This window comes from Gracilinanus agilis, chromosome 1 (genome assembly GCF_016433145.1).
Source record: "Gracilinanus agilis isolate LMUSP501 chromosome 1, AgileGrace, whole genome shotgun sequence".
Classification (NCBI taxonomy): domain Eukaryota; kingdom Metazoa; phylum Chordata; class Mammalia; order Didelphimorphia; family Didelphidae; genus Gracilinanus; species Gracilinanus agilis.
Genome location: NC_058130.1, coordinates 137,202,680 through 137,220,222, shown reverse-complemented (window position 1 = coordinate 137,220,222; position 17,543 = coordinate 137,202,680). Strand labels below are relative to the sequence as shown.

Genomic DNA, 17,543 nt, shown 5'->3' with positions numbered 1-17,543 from the left:
TCCAATTTCCCTATCTATAAAATGAAGGGTTTAGACCAGATGTCTTCTGATATTCCTTCCAGGTCTAGATATAAGATCTTGAGTTTCCTCTTTTGGTTAGGAATTATTAGGAATATTTCCTGATATGAAATTTAAATTCAAGAAACCTTCAGTGCCCATCCAAATAATGTATTTCTATGCTTGGCTATAATGATAATAGCTCTCATTTACATAGTTTAAGGTGAGCAAGCACTTTCTAGAGTGAAAAGAAAAGGAAAGGACATCATCTCTGATCTTGGTAGAGAAGCTCAGCCTATTTAAGTGATGACAACCACAAATACAGAAAAATTGGCAAAGAAAGGATTCTGTTGGTTATTAGGATGTAGCGTTGGAAAGAAGCTTAGAGCTAAATTTTACAAGTGGAAGTGACTTGCTGAAGAAGATGACACAGGTAGTCTGAAAATTTGAACCCATTAAATCCATTCTTGAGGATATTTTCAGATTCTTTCTATCTTTGAAGAATTTCTCTAACCCCTTCTCAAAATCTGGAGCCTTTTGGCCAATGTTACCTTTGTCCTATTCACCGGCAATGTTCTATCAAGTGGGATTTTCTTCCTCACCTCCCCCAGCACAGAATGTTGCTGAGACACTCCTTGAAAACAGTGTTTGCTATTTACCAGGCAGAGGGGGCTGGACTCAGCATGGGGTGTGTTCTCAGCTCTGCACACAGCGTGGTCTACTTTCTTTTCCAAAGGAGCCATGAGTCATAGGATGATACCAAGGGGTATATTCCTGCCTTGATGCATAGATAGGAGGTAGGAAACACACATAACAGCTAGAAAAGGCAGAGAGAAAGATGAAGAGCAAGAGAGACAGAGATCAAGAGAGATGAGGCTTTGAAATGAGTCTCCCGTTGGTGCTGCCAAGAGTGGGGTCTGGAGTTCAGTTTGGCTCAGGGCCATTCTTTGGTTCCCTCCTTCACCTTCCTAAGTAGGGAAATTAGAGAAAGCAGATGATATTGATGGATGGCTGTGTTCTTTATTGAATCCCAAATCTAATAAATCTTGGTCAATGTCTGGTCTTCCCCGGGAGGACTTCCAAAGGCTGATAAAGAACTGTTGCGTTTTTGGTCAAGCCTCTGAATTCTCTAATTTGGAGTCTGACTTTCTTTCATTCACTCTGCTAACCTCATTATTTGAGTTATATAATTTTAAACCTGGAAGGCACCTCTGACATCATCTAGTCCAGTGATTCCCAAAGTGGGCGCTACCGCCCCCTGATGAGTGCTGCAGTGATCCAGGGGGAGCAGTGAAGGCCACAGGTGCATTTATCTTTCCTATTAATTGCTATTAAAATTTTTTTTAAAAATTAATTTCCAGGGGCGCTAAGTAATTTTTTTCTGGAAAGGGGGTGGTAGGCCAAAAAAGTCTGGGAACCACTGATCTAGTCCATATTTTCTCTCCATCATAAAGCATTCAAGGCCCAGTAAAATAAAGTTTAACTTGCTCAGAGTCACCCAGTGAATCTGAGCTTGGAGTTGAACTCAAGGTTTTGACTGGTAGTTTATATCCTTCTATTATACAACTCTATCTCTTCTCAAGACCCAGAGATTTAGAAGGGATATACACACTAAAGCCTTTCAAACTTCTTTTGGCAGGGAAAGGCTGGAAATTCCACACATCTTAGAACTAGAATGTGGCAGAGATGAAGGCCATCACGCTACAGAGCCATAATTGAATCTACAGCAGCCTCTCAGTCTCGTGACAGGAGGGAACCCATCTAGTGGGTAGGAAGGCAGTAATGGAATATTAATATTTGCCTCATGTATGGAATAAGGAATGGATATCTTCCACTACCACTGCCACCATCTTTTTTTTTGTTCTTAGTGACTCATTTGGGTTAATGCCAAGATAAGTCAGTTAATATTAATATTCGTCAACACTAGTCCTCTCTTTTCTTTCCTTCTTCACCTCATAACATTTCTCCTCCTAAAACCTTTTGATAGTATTCAACTAAAAGATGAGAAAAAAGAGGCAGCTTTGAAATTTTTGAAATCATTTATCAATCAATACCTTAGAAGCCTAGGAAGACATAAAAGAAAAAACCTACTCTCTTCCATGATACCCAATGTTTAACTAGATAAAGCAGTACTAGAATTCCTTAACAGGAAGAGCTATCCAACATTGGAATGGATTGTTTTGTGAGGTGACTTTCCCCAAATAGCCAGCTGGAACTTTCCTCCTAGGGAAGTGACAGAGGTTTTAGGTGGGGTTTGGACTAGCTCATCTCTAAGATTCTTCCTGATGCTGACATTCTAGAACGCACCCCTTTGAGCCCCCAGTTCTACAAAGGTTCATGTGGATTCCAGTTTATTATGAAACTGGGGGAGTGCCCTAAATGACAATTTTTATTTTTAAAAGCCTGACTGCCCAATGCTAATTTGGCATGATTCTTATGGCAGAGTGTGGCAGACCACAGGATAGGTTCCATCCAGGGATGTGCTGGGGTAAGCTCATATCAGATTCTGAGAGCCGATTATTAAATTTGAAGTATGTAAGCATTTATACCTTGGAAATCAGCAAATGCTACAAATCAGAGCCTGGTTTTTTGTTTTGTTGATTTTTCTAGTTTTGAGAAAGTGTTGCAGCTGTTAATAATGAACATTAAATTTAAAAGTGCGTCATACCACAGAAAGCTGATTATTAAACACTTATCAGCACACTCCTGGTACCACCCTCCTTCAAGGAGAGGAAGCAAACCTTCTTCTTCCTCTGACCATTTATTTGTTCACCCTCCCCAGCAGGTTCCAATTCTCGTGGACCATTTGGAGATAAAGAACTTGTTTTCTTGAATATTTCAAAGTAGAAATCATGTTCTCCAGAATCTCTAATGTTATTTAGCATGTCCCATTAAGCCCTCCTATTAGTCTAATACTATAGCTGACGATTGCTCATTTACACTGGGAATTGTAATTATGTGTGCTGGACTTAGAGAGCTCAGCCTGCAAAGAAGCAGCCTATCCAGAGGATTGTAATCTGCATGGCCTAGATATTGGAACTGGGGGAAATCAGCAAATGGTTGAAAATACCCTAAACTACAATTTTTATTTTTAAAAGCCTGGCTACCCAATGCTAATTTGTTACATTCTTCCATAATATACCAGTTCCTTTGTTACCATGGACATCTGGGTCACTTTTAAAAAAGAAACTTGAAATGGCTGAGGAAATCATGATGAATCCTGTTAGCTAGGCAGGGTACTTGCCTGGGATGGAAGCAGGGAAATAATTTGAGTAATTTGATCTATATTGAACCCCTTCTCTTCCCACTTTTCTCCCCCACTGTGTTTAGCCATGAGGGTGGCAGAGAAAGAAGAGAGTCTGAGACTAGCTAGCCCTGACATAGGTAGATGACCCTGGAATTCTGTGATTGAAATGAGTCTCTTGAAAGAAGATAGACCTAAGTCCTATCTAATGATGTGTTTGGAAAGATGGAGAGGAAAATAGAAGACATTCTGGGCTAGGGGAATAGCATGAGCAACAACATTTAATAGAACAAGAATATATGGAGTGGAAGTCCATAGAATTTATAGCTGGAAGACATCAAGTTGACTGGACTGAAGGATGAATATTAGAGATTTATGGAAGATAACAGTAAGTAGTGGATGGCTAGATTAAGGAATACTGTGAAACCAGACTGAGCATTTTAGACACTGGTTTAGCAAAAAGAGCATCCAACAAGAAGTTGAGATTTGAGTTCTAGTACTAACTTTGCCTCTAACCCCAGTTAACCTTAGGCAGATTGCTTCCCTTCCCTGGATCTTGGTTTTTCCCTCTATAAGATAAAATAATTAGATTAGATGATCTCTAAATTTCTTTCTAGATCTCATATTCTGTGTTCTAAGTGCTCATGTTCTAGGATGCCATTGTGACTCCAACAGGAAGGAAGTGTTTCCATCTCCTGGCTTAGAAGAGTCTCTAGGCTGTGGAAGACTCCTTCAGGTCCAGACATAAGTCAAGATACATAGACCTAGAATGGGCATCTGAGCCAGGGCCAGGCCTTTTGCAGCTGAACCAAGATGATTTGGCCTGAAGGAGGAAAGGATCTGGAGTGATCCTAGGAAAAATGTGTGTGCTTTGTTCCATGGAGAGGTGTGCAAGGATTAAATTTTAATGATTTGGCTAAAATATATGAAGATTATAAATAATAGTGGTGGTTGCCAATTCGAAGTATTATTGCTCAAAGATGAAATGACTTTATTAGTTTTTATTTACAAAAGAGGTGGAAAGAGTGAAAGCAGAGAAATACAAAAGGGTAGAAAAGATATTAGCCTATCTAACTAAATATTGCTCTGGTGCTCTACTCAGCCAGGATTTGTTGACCTTCAACAGGAATTAAACTCTCTCTGGAAAATAGGAAGGGAACACCAGCTATCCACTCACCCAAGTTCCCTCCAAGAGGCAGGTCAAGACAATGACTCTAGCTGAAGGTGATTCTTGAGGCTGACTTTCTTCCTTGAGCCAACATTCTTCTTGAAGCTGGCTTCCTTCTTGGAGTCTACTTCCTTCCCTAGCCCCAGAAATTCGGGGCTTTTTATAGTGGGTTCTTGTCTCTTCCCCTTTTCACAGGGGCCAATCACAGCTTCAATATTGTCTAGCACCGCCCAGGGGGCAGTGTTTGTGGAAACCAGTTCTCACCTTCTGGATGGGTGCATGCTCATCAAAAAGGTTCACATATTCCTGGTTGACTGAGTTTCTGAGGGTGTGAATTCTCTAAGTGGTTTGTGAGTCCTCCCCCCTAGTTCAAGCTTTTGATGATTCAATCAAAAGGTAGACAAAGGAGAGTTAATCCTGTCTTCACAATCTAGTGAGCTACTAAGTAGGGGTACTTAAGTTATTGTTAACCAAAGTGTTAGCTCCAAATAGGCAAGGAGAATAAAGGATTCCCTTTCAAAAGTGTAAACTCAAAGAGAACAAAGAATTCCCTTTTACAGATAGTCTGCTATGGCTGGAATTTCAACCTACATACTTGATGTGGACTTCATCTAAGGGTACCTGAGTCTGTCTCTCTGCTCTTGGATGTCTTCCCATACCCCTCTTACTCAGCATCCTACACCAGTGCCATGGATCAGCTTCCCATATCCTGCCCAAGATATCCCTTGAAGATCCTTGTTCTGCATCAGGACAGGTCTACAGGCTCAGTGCTCTCCTGAGGTTTCCCAGGTTCAAGCCAGAGGAAGAAACAGACAATAGGACAACCCCAGGGGCTCGAAACCACCCCAAGCAAGGACTTCTGCCCAGCATGTGCTTGGTGTGATCCCAAGTCAAACATCTTCTCTTTCTGATTGCTATTACTATCTCTCCCTAGGGAGCCCAGATAACAGGCATTTGGGTGAATAATAGCCACATTTCCCTGGCCTCTGCCTTCCCAGAACCCTCCCCAGTAGGCCTTTCTTGTTCTGCCTCAAGTTTCCAGGCTGGAAACTGGTTCCCTCCTGTTCGGGTATAAAAGAGAAACCATACTTAGTGTTCATGTGAATAGATAGGCTGTGCTGCTTGTAATTGGGTAATTTGCTAAGTCTGCCTCCCCATCAGTCCTTCCTGGGTATTATTCCTCGAGTGTAGCGTGAATAGCTTTGCACACAGTCATTGGATCGGGTAACAGGGCTGTTTGGTTGTTTTAATTATGAATTGCCAGCTTCCTTTGATGCTATCCGTTCTTCATCCTCTGTTTTGCTGTCTGACGCTATAGAGACATGTTCCTCACTAATTCAAACCAAGTCATTCCAACAGTTTAGCTGCAGGGATTTCGTGCTATTTGCATGTGGGTTTTTTTTTTCATTCAAACATTCTTCAGTAGAGCAGAGAGTAGAGAGAGACGTGTCACTGGAAGCAAATTTCAGAACCGGTGGAAGGCCCTGTGTCTCTCTGAAGAGAAGGTCACATCAGAGGATTTACTTTGGTTTGGTTAGACTTGATGGGGAGACATGAGGAAGACAGGACAGGCAGGAACTTTGGGGGCATCTGACATGGGAGAAGGCTTGTTTCCATTCCTGTACTCCTTCTTATTTTCCCTGTGCCTAGAAATAGGTCTATAGTATAGGGGAATGAGAGAGTCAGACACACAGATAGATAGAAATAAAGATAGATAGATGGGTAGACAGAAAGTCAGATAGGTAGACAGATAGATAGATAGATAGATAGATAGATAGATAGATAGATAGATAGATAGATTTGATAGATTAGTTAGATAGATTGACAGACATACAGACAGACTGACTGACCTACCTCCATATTGTCATGCTGGGGTAATGGCAATCTTTGGACAAAAGTATCTCCAGTGAAACTAATCTCTCTTCTGTGTCCACTTCCCTTTCCTCAGCAAAGATATAAATCATATATGGAGAGGACTTTCTGCTTTATAAGTGCATTCCTTGCCACAACTCTGTAAGAATCATCATATAGATTTAGAGCTAGAAGGCACATTAATGATAATAAAATCTAGCCATCTCATTTTATAGATGAGGAAACTGAAGTGCCGATAGTCATTGATTAGTTCAGGTGTTGGATAGCTAGTAAGTACATGAGGCAGTGTTCAAAACCATGTCTTCCTAACTCCCAAGTCTATTACTCCTTCTACTCTATCACATCATGTCTCAGAGGAGCTGGGATTATCATTCCCATTTTATAGATGAAGAAACTGAGGTTCATGACCTACCTACATAGACTGACAAACTTAATAAATGACTCAAACCTGAGTCTTTTTGCCTCTTCAGTCTATTATTCATTCTGCTAGGCCACCTCTGTCTCTCTAATTCAAGCTTTTTTTTTTCCTATACACATGTTTTCTCCATTAGTCAATTTGGGGCTAAATTATCCATGATATTAGTGAACAATGGGAAATGCAAATCTAATCCATGCCTTCAATGGCACTTAATATGAGCCTACTGTGTGGCACATCAGGGAAGATGGGCAATTCTGAGCTAGAATGGCCAAGTTGATTGAAATATTTCACTCCCCCCCCCCAGCTCTGGCTGATCTCTCACTCCTTAAAACCCTGATTCCCCATTTAGAAATGATCTCTCCTGCTGCAGACTTTTGATAGTGCTTTCTGTTTCTCTTATACACATGTCCTATTCTTGTTCCATATCATAGTTCTAGAGACATTGTAATTTGGTGGAAAGAGTTAGGAGTGATCAGGATTTGAATCCTCCTTCTGGCTACCTTGCCAGCTTCTTGATCACAGGCAAGTTATTTAATTTCCCTGGGTCTCAGTTTCCTCATCTCAAGAATGGGAATAATAATCCTTCTTTGTTATTGAGAGCATTAAATGAGTAATACATGTACCTCATAAACTTGAAAGGCCTTGATAAAGGTCAGCTATTTTTATTTAGTTGAGTATTTGTTATTTATTCTCTTCCTTAGAATAAACTGTGCCTTTACTCAAGAGTTTTCACATGGCATGGATAAATGTGAATGCTTTTCTTTAGGAGCAGAAAAAAAATAGATCTCTCTCCTCTCAGGAAGAGAATAAAAAGTCATTGTGTAGGTACTGAATGAGTTTTTACTATTTGCCAAAACTTCTGTAGGTTAACAGATCAGCTAGATGACACCATAAAGTATGTGGCCTGGAGAAAGGATGACCAGCATTCAAATCCAGCCTCAGATACTTAGTAGCCAGGTGACCCTGAGCAAGTCACTTAATTAATCCCTTTGACTCAGCTTCCTCATCGATCAAATAAATGAACTGGAGAAGGAAATGGCAAACCATCTTAGTATCCTTGCCAAGAATACCCCAAATGGATTAATTAAGAGTTGGACATGGCTTAACAATGACTAAAATGAAGTTTTTTTATACCCCCAATTAGACTAGTCTGCAAGTTTTTTGAGGATAGGAACCAGGTTTGTTTTATCTTTGTATCTTTTCTAGTGCCAAACATAAAGCAATTCATGCACACAGTGAAGTATTTAATAAATAGTTCATGAATGAATGGATGAAAAGTATAGTCTCAGCTTTAGAAGTTGTCAAAGTGGCATGTCAGAAAGGCAACAACATAGTCAAGAAAGGAAAACCATTGGAAGCCAAAAACAAGTTGCTCCCAGATGATCATCAGGGCTACCAGGAGGTGTTTATGAATATGTCCATGTTGAAAGCATACAACCTTCTATTCCCCCAGGGGAAAACCACTGGAGATTTTGGGTGGGAAAGTCTGCTTGTTCTTTGCCCTGTGACTAGGACTCAGATGCAAGGCACTACCTCAGACTCCTCAGGCAGAGAGCAGTGATGGGATGGAACAAACAAAAAACTGATATCCTCTCTCCCTGGGAGGGGGCATAAGCCATTTAGCTTGCTGGCCTACTGCTTCTGAGATTGTTCCCCTAGTGTTTGCCTGAACTGCTTCTTTGGAATAAACTGCTCCATCATTGGAGGGTCTACACAAGGCATGAATAATTGTGAATGATCTTCTTTAAGGGAAGGGAAGAATTTTAGATGTTTCCCCTCTGGGGCATAGAAGAAAAAGTAGTCATTCTGTAGGAACTAATTGAATATTTACTCTTTGCCAAAACCTGTGCAGGCTTATTATTATTGTTATTTGATAATCCCTGCAATATAGCAAACAACTCTCTTTAACAAGGTGATTTGTACTTATGAATAACTTTCACATCTAATATAGCTAATGTTGGGTTTTCTTAAATCATAAAAAGTAGGCAGGGCAGATAATTATCCCCATTTTACAGATGAGAAAGCTGAGGCTTAGGGAAAGCTAAATGACTTCTCCAAGTCCCATATCCATTAAATGGTAAAGTCAGAGTTTGGATTCAGGTACTTTGAATAGGATCCCAGGTGCTGGTGTGATGAAGTTTCGTGGACTTGAATCACAGCCACTGTCCCTTTTATTGTATTTTGAAGAAGCCATTGGAACTGTGACCAAATTTCTGGGTCTTTTTTTTCCCCAGAAGCATAGAGTCTAGACAATTCAAAGAGGCAGATGGTATAGGATAGTGTTCTCGGCTTGGATTCAAATTCTGCCTCTTCTGCTTATTAGCTACTTTGATCCTGAGCAGAGCCACCTGTGTGTGCTTTGGCCTGTTCCTCCCAGCCTTCTCTCCTAAATCTGAGAGAGGCTTCAACCATGGAAAGGAGTTCCTTGTGCTGACAAAATGTACAGATCCTTGAAGTATTTGAGGATAGAAGATTTATAAACCATCAGAACTAAAAGGAGCCTCCAGGCCATCTAATACAACTCTCTCATTAACAGAAGGAGAAACTGAGTTCCAAGGGAATGAAGAGATGTGCCTAGAGTCACAACGGGAGACAGCAGGAGAATGAGGACCTGGAACCTAGCCCCCATCCTACTCCCTGCACTCCCTGTCTTCAGCGCACACCCCTACTGTGTGTTCCCATTGCTGAGAAATCCTTCCCTGGGTTGGCATATCTGCGGCAGCGCTGGGGTGCCTGAATACTTGAGGCAAGATCCAGTACAAGGGACTATCTCTCAGGATGTGTCCATAGAGAAGGGGGTAGATGGGAACCCAGTCACCAGGGCAGTCATTGTTATTGCCAGGTGACTCTCGCACTCAGGAAGCCAGCCTCCGGAAAACGACTGCAAGGCAGGTGGAGCTGGTCCTTCTTCCCCCTCCTCGGTTCCAATATCCATCCTTTTTATCATTCCTCTGGAGAATTTCACCACCCACACTCGGAATGGGGCGGGGGTTGGGGGGAATTATTAATGAGCTTTGGGCAGTTACTATGGGAACTTGTTGCTAATGAATCTCTGGGGTTCCCGCTACCTTTTTTTTTTCAGAGCTGTAGCAGGCAGGCACTCCCAGGGACAAGTTTCCTGCTCATGTGGTTGCCATGGTAACCAAAGTCACTAGCTAATCCCCAGACTAGCTCACAGGCTTACCCACGGAAGGAAGGACAGATGCATTTTGACTGTTGTTACATAAACTGATTTATTTTATATCGGTCTGCTCTTTAAAATTAAAGCCCGTAGATGCCCCACATCCAGTCCCTTTGGCTCTCCTTCCCTCTTCTCCCCCTGGAAGCACCTGGGAGAATTTTACACCTTTTGTTTCCCACAGAGGAGATGGAGTCCCCTGCCCCAGAACTATAGGTTTTCTGTTCCAGTAACCCCCTCTTTCAGGGCTTGTTAGCAGGTAGTGACAAGTGTAGCCTTTTTTTCTCTACTTGGGAATGGCTTGACTTTGCTCGTGTCTCCCAACTTGCCAGCTCCTGTTTTGCAAATGTCTGTGTGGATGCTGCTTCTCTCCTTAAAATCACAGAATCTCCAGATTGGAAGAGAGCACAGAGTTAGCATTTAGGTAGCACTCTAAGGTTTGCAAAATACCTTACAAATATTATCTCATATCGTCACAACAAGTCTAGCAGTGAGGCACTATAATAGCACTTATCTCGCAGGGTTGTTCGGAGGATAAAACGAGATCATATTTATAAAACACTTAGCACAGTGCCTTGCACAGGGCAAAGTCATATAAATGCTTATTCTCTTCCCCTTTCTATCCATTTTGTAGGTGAAAAAACTGAGGCAGACAATGACCCAGTGGATACCTGGAGTCACGAAGATCTGACTGAATTCATATCAGGTCTCAGATAATTACTAGTTGCATGATCCTGGGCAAGTCATTTAACCTCTGTTTGCCTCAGTTTCCTCATCTGAAAAATGAAGATAATAATAATAGCACCTACCTCTCAGGAATGTTGTGAGGATCAAATGAGATACCCATTGTACAGCTCTTTGCACAGTGGCTGGCACATAGTAAGAACAAGATAAATGTCAGCTATTGTTATTTATTATTATTTGTGCCCAAGGTCATGCTGCTAGTAGATGTCTGAGACTAGATTTGAATTCAGATTTTTCTGACTCCAGGATTAGGGCTCTAGCCACTGTACCACACAGCTTCTTCAGAGGTAATCTAATCCAGTTATTCACCCAAAAGGCCCTTCCAGCCTCATCTTGAACACTTCCAGTTCTATCTATCACATGGTCCCTCTACTAGCTTCCTATATTCCAGCCTTACCTCATGCAAAACTTGCTGAAGAATTAGCTTTCTAATTATTGATTCTTTGAATCTTTCACCTTCTACTTCCCAGAAAAGTGACACTATAGTTTCTGTAATTCTTGAGGGGATCCTTATAGCCAGATTTCTTGTCTTATGAGTATAGAAAAGGAAGATGTGAGAGCTACTCAGGTTCAGAAAAGAATTAGGTCATTTGTGAGGGCCCCAGGGGGAATGGATTGGCTGGGTTCCACTATACAGGGACTTCCCTTTTTCTGACTGTCATTCCTACACCGTAGCCAGTGTATTCCTCAACCTATATTCCTGAAAGCAGAGTCATTTGTTTCTGTCTTCTTCTGGATTCCCATCAGCACCAGGCAATAGGGTGAATCCAGAGGCAGCAAACACTTGTAGACTGGCTCTGCATGGCCTAACACTGTTCTGGGCAAGTCACAGCAGATTTTCAATAAGCACTGATGAAGACAGGTTGATGCTTGAAGTATTTCTTAAAAATACATACCAATATTTCTTCTTTCTATATGGTACTTTACAAACGCAAGGTGCTTTCTTCCCAGTGGAAACGGAAGAAAGATATTGGGGCCCCATCGACTCTTTTTTGATGCAGGTATACTTCCAGAGAATAGGAAAGGGCTCAAATGCTCAGTCGATAAGTAGTTATTAAATGCCTAATAAAGGCACTTAGGTGGCAACAATGGATAGTGAACTAGGCTTGGAATCAGGAAGATCTGAGTTCAAATTAAAATTCTGCCTCCAATGTTGACTATAGCTGTGTTGACCCTGGACAAGTCACTTAATCCTGTTTATTTAAGTTTCCTCATCTGTAAAATGATCTGGAGAAGGAAATGGCAAATCACTCCAGTATTTTTGCCAAGAAAACTCCAAGTGGGATCACCAAGAATCAGAAAGAAAGAAAGAAAGAAAGAAAGAAAGGAAGGAAGGAAGGAAGGAAGGAAGGAAGGAAGGAAGGAAGGAAGGAAGGAAGGAAGGAAGGAAGAACAAATGGTTTATTATGCACCCCAATGTACCAGGCAATGCATTGAATATTTTCAAACATTATTTCATTTGATCCTTTCAATGACTCTAGGAGGTAGGCGCTATTTATTAATCTTCCAAATTTACAGTTGAGTAAACTAAGACAGACAGGTGAAATAACTTGTCCAGAACCACACAGCCAGGAAGTTTCTAAGGCTGGATTTGAGTTCAGATCTTCCTTGCTCCAGGTCCAGTACTCTACATTGCTTCTATATCACCAAACTGCCTCTCTGTACCCTTCCAGATCATCATTCCTAGCAGCTTCTCATTGACCCGATAGCTCAGTAGCTCTGGTTTTCTTAATGAGGTTAGCATTAGGTAGGAGAAATATCATCTCCATTTTCACTCATGAAGTAAAATAATTTGCCCAGTCACAGAACTAGGAAATATCAGGACCAGGGCTAGAACTCGGGTCTTCTGCCTCTATATCCAGTGCTCTCTTTGTCATATTATATAACCCCTCAAGCATGGTATGGAGGCTCTAGGTATTCAGTGTAACTAAGGTCCAAAAGTCCAGTTAAGTATTGAGCTGTTGGGGGATTGAAGTAGAAGGGTAGGGAGAAATGGGATGATGGTCTGAGGGTATCATAAAACTGTATAGGTCCTCTCATTTTAGAAATTCCCACCATTGAGATAGAGTGGCAAACCTGGAACACAGAGGGAGAGAGTATTATGCTAATAGCAGGACTTGTGCCCATGTCTTTCTGACTCCAAAGCTATCCCTCTAACTGATGCAGTATTCAAATCCTGTCTCAGATACTATCTGTGTGATCCTGGGCAAGTCATTTAGCTTCTCTGTGCCTCAGTTGTCCTCATTTATAAAATCTTTAAGATGGGATTGATACCTATCTCCTAGGGTTATAAGGATCAAATGAAATGATATACATAAAGCATTTTATGAACCTTATACTTCTATCTAAGTATTAGCTACAGTGATGATAATGGATCCATACTTCCCTCTTTATGTGAGACCATGTTGTTATAGTGGTGGCTGTGGCTATGGTTGTGGTTGTTGTTGCGTCATGTCCAACTCTTTATGACCCTATTTGGGGTTTTCTTGGCAAAGAAACTGGTGTGGTTTGCCATTTGCTTCTCCAGATCATTTTGCAGATGAGGAAACTGAGGCAAGCAAGGTGAAGTGACCGTGCAGGGACACACAACTACCTAGTAAGAATCTGAGGCTGTATTCGAACTCAAGTCTTCCTGACTTCAAGCACAGCATTCTATCCACTGTGCTATTTAGCCAGCCAAAAGAATATGAGCTCTTACAAAATAGGAACTGAGTCTTTTCCTCCTCTGTCTCTCCTAGACCATGAACTTTCCTCATACTCCCATGTATGTATGTACGTACACACACGTACACACACCCTCTAAAGTCTTACTCAGGTAACATCAACATGAATGCTTGAGGCAAAATAGATAAGCCACTGGACTTGGAGTCAGGAAGAACTGGGTTCAAACCTTGCCACAAACCGTTACTACTTATGGAATCCTGAGGAAGTCATTGAACTTCTTAATTCCCCTCCAGCTGAAAAATCTATGATCCTATGAAAAAATACTCAGATGGCCCTTTGGGGTTCCAAATGAAGCTCTGTGGCACTAGTACTTAAGCCAGGAAGACCAAAACCAGAGAAAAAAAACTACAGACCAATCCCCTTAATGAACATAGATGCAAAAATCTTAAATAGAATACTAGCAAAAAGACTCCATCAAGTGATCATGAGGGTTATCCATTATGATCACATGGGATTTATACCAGGAATGCAAGGATGGTTTAATATTAGGAAAACTCTCAGCACAATTGATTATCTCAATAATCAAACTAACAGAAATCACACAATTATTTCAATAGATGCAGAAAAGGCCTTTGACAAAATACAACACCCATTCCCATTAAAAACATTAGAAAGCACAGTAATAAAAGGTCCTTTCCTTAAAATAATAAGTAGTATTTTTTTTAAACCATCAGCAACTGTCATGTTCAATGGGGAAAAGTTAGATGCCTTCCCCATAAGATCGGGAGTGAAGCAGGGATGCCCATTATCACCAAATGAAACTCTGCCATTTACTTGTTGTGTGGCTTTAGAGCAGTCACCCATCTTCTCTGGACCTCAGTTAGGGCTCACAAAGCAACACAAAGAAGCCAGCTTAGGTCAATATCTGAATCTCCTAATATATCTGTAGTCCGTGTTTTCCTCTCTCACACTCTGCTCCTTTCATTTCTGCTGCCTTAGCAAATGGAAGCCCCAAAGCCAGCTGAGATCTTTAGCATTCTGGGAATCCATGGGGTCCCGTGCGTGTGGCCCTAGACTTAGAATACTATAGTCATTCACAACAAAATGTCTTGAGCGTTGTAACTAAAATAAGGAGCAGTCTAAGCACCGCTTGTTCTAGCAAACATGTGCTGGAGAAGGCTAAATTTAGGAATTTCTGCTGGCTAACCAGGCTGTGTGCATGTGAATTTTTTCTTTGTGTATGTGTCTGTGTGTGGTAGTGGTGGGAATTGGAGAGATGGAGGAAGTAGTGTGTCGGTTTCTTTGAATGCTGATTATTCTATATAATAATAATAGCTAGAATTTATATAGTGATTTAACTTTCATGAAACATTTTACAAATAATAACTTTCTATTCTCACAACAGCCATAGGAGATAGATGCTATAATTATCTCCATTTTAAAGATGAGGAAATTGAGGCAGACAGAGGTTAATTGACTTGCCTGGGGTCACAAAGCTATTTACTGGCTGAGGTTAGATTTGAACTGAGATCTTCCAGGCTCCAAGCACAGTATTCTATGCACCGTGCCACAGAGATATATATTTTTTCTGATGTCATCCCAAATATAATTCCCTACTGCAGCATCTGTCTCTGCCAAGGGCTTGATCTGGCACTCCATGGGGCTTAACTACTGCTCTTGAGGAACATATAGTCTACTGAGTCACCGCAGCTATTACTGCTTTGGGGTCCATAGATTCTAGGTCTGACATGCATCCTTACCAAATACCATTCATCAAGATGTTCTGCTTCATATGATTTTCTGTGATGTGTTGGTTGAATAGGGATGAAAATCCTGTGGTCCAAGAGGCACATTGAGGAAGGAAGCATCAGCAGAATAATAACTGATAATTAATAATAATATTAAACAATAATAATTTAATATCAAAAAAATTTTCATTTATTACCCCAAAATTAAATAATTAAATAATTGTTTGATGATGCTATGAAATGATTATATTAGATAATAACAATCAATAATCAATAACTGATAATAAAGAATACTAATATTTTTCCTAGTTTTATTTTTAGTGGTATAAGAGGCAGCCTGGCATTAGAGATTAAGAGCTGACCTTGGGGCCTGAAATACCTGATTTTAGGTCCCTACTTCTGAAACACACCAACTGTGTGACCCTGGAAAAGTTACTTAACTATTCACTGCTCTGGTCCACTTTCTAAGAATTTAAGTTGTAGAAAAAGGTGCTGACCTGCATTAGTCAAATGAGCTTCCTCAACTGAGAGTCCCCTATTCCAGTGAATTATTCAACTCATAGATTGTAAACTTTTTAAGGGTACAAATTAGTTGTTGCCTTTTTTTGATTCCCAAAACTTAGCATAGTGTCTGGCACATAGTAGGCACTTAATAAATATTTATTGAATTGTTATTGATTCAGAGATCTAGTCCATATTTCTCTTTTGTTAGTTTCCTTTGTTTTAGTATTGTCTCATTTCTGAATTTATCCTCTCCCCTCCCCAAAATACTTTCTTGTAATATTTTTACACTCTTACTTTCTGTCTTAGAAGTGATACTAAGTATTGATTCCAAGATAGATGAGTGGGAAGGGCTAGGCAATTGGAGTTAATTGACTTGCCCAAGGTCACCTAGCTAGGATGTGTCTGAGATCAGATTTGAACCCAGAACCTCCTGACTCTTGACCTTGCTCTCGGTCTACTGAACCATCTAACTACTCCATTTTAAAACACAAAAAAGCACTTTAGTAAAACAATCCTATCTGATCACATTTTCAGTCTTCCACATTTACAATCCCTCATCTCTAAAAAGAGGTGAGCATTGTGGGGTTTTTTTACTGGTTCTTCTCCATGGCTAAGCATAGTCATTATAATTATACACCATTAATAACAGACATTTCTACAGTACTTGATATAGTGCTTGTTTTATACCAATCCTCTGAAGTATATAGGTAAAATATTATTATTCTCATATTACAAATGAGGAAATCAAGTTCCAGAAAGGAAAAGTTATTTGTCCAGGAACATATAGTTAGTGTTAGATTCAGGATTCAAACACAGATCTATGATGCCTAATTTTGCATGTAGGCATCTCCCTACTATATAAACTTTGCATATTTTAACTTAACTTTTATACGTATTTAGTACTCTATTTATTTTCCATTAGCTGTCAGGACCCTTCTTATCTCAGAACTCAGTCTATTTCTGATAAGTGCCCTGTTGAAATTTAGAATTTAGTTCCTCCTTCAAGGCTAACCTTAAATGCTTTATCCTCCATTGAGTTATGATGGATCCATCTTCTCTCCCAACTCCTATTTAAGTAACTTCTTTCTCTTGTTCTCATCACCTTTATTTTTAACATTCATTTAAAAAAATTTTTTAATTCAAAACTTCTCTCCCTCCCTCCCACCTCTCCCTTACTCACTGAGAAGGTAAACAATGATATCTATTATACATGTTAAGTCATGCAAAATATTTTCATGTGTGGTCCATATTTTTAAAAAATCAGGAAAATAAAATGAAAAAATATACTCAAATCTATGCTCAGAGCTTATCAGCTATCTCTCTCTGAAAGTGAATACTGTTTTTCATCATGAGTCCTTCAGAGTCGTCTTGGATCATTGTATTGCTCAGAAAGCTATGTCATTTACAGTTGACCATCATAAAATATTGCTGTTACCCTGTATAATTCTCTTGGTTCTGTTTATTTTACTTTGCCTCATTTCATATAAGTCTTATCAGGTTTTGTTTTTTTCTGAAAACATCCTGCTCATCATCTCTTATTGCACAATAATATATCACAATTCCTCAGTTGATGGGCGTCCCCTTAATTTCCAATTCTTTGCCACTACAAAAATTGCTGTTAGACAATGCAATGATCCAGGACAATTCTGAGGGACTGATGAGAAAGAACACAATACACATCCAGAGAAAGAACTGTGGGAGTAGAACTGCAGAAGAAAAACATATGATTGATCATATGTTTCAATGGGGATATGACTGGAGATGTAGACTCTTAAATGCTCACTCTACTGCAAATATTAATAATATGGAAATAGGTTTTGAACAATGATACATGTAAAACCCAATGGAATTGCTCAATGGCTATGGGAGGGGGGAGGGAAAAGGGGAGGGAAAGAACATGAATCATGTAACCATGGAAAAATATTCTAAATTAATTAATTAAACAAATTTAAAGAAGAAAAAAATAAAATACACTAAAAAAAGTTGCTGCTAGAAATATTTTTGTA

At 40.1% G+C, this 17,543-nt stretch overlaps 1 protein-coding gene across 1 annotated transcript in view; it reads left to right on the top strand.

Annotated features, from left to right (window-relative positions):
- CACNA1H (calcium voltage-gated channel subunit alpha1 H) overlaps positions 1 to 17,543 on the top strand; it is a 412,463-nt gene that overhangs the window by 48,510 nt on the left and 346,410 nt on the right. The window lies entirely within an intron of this gene.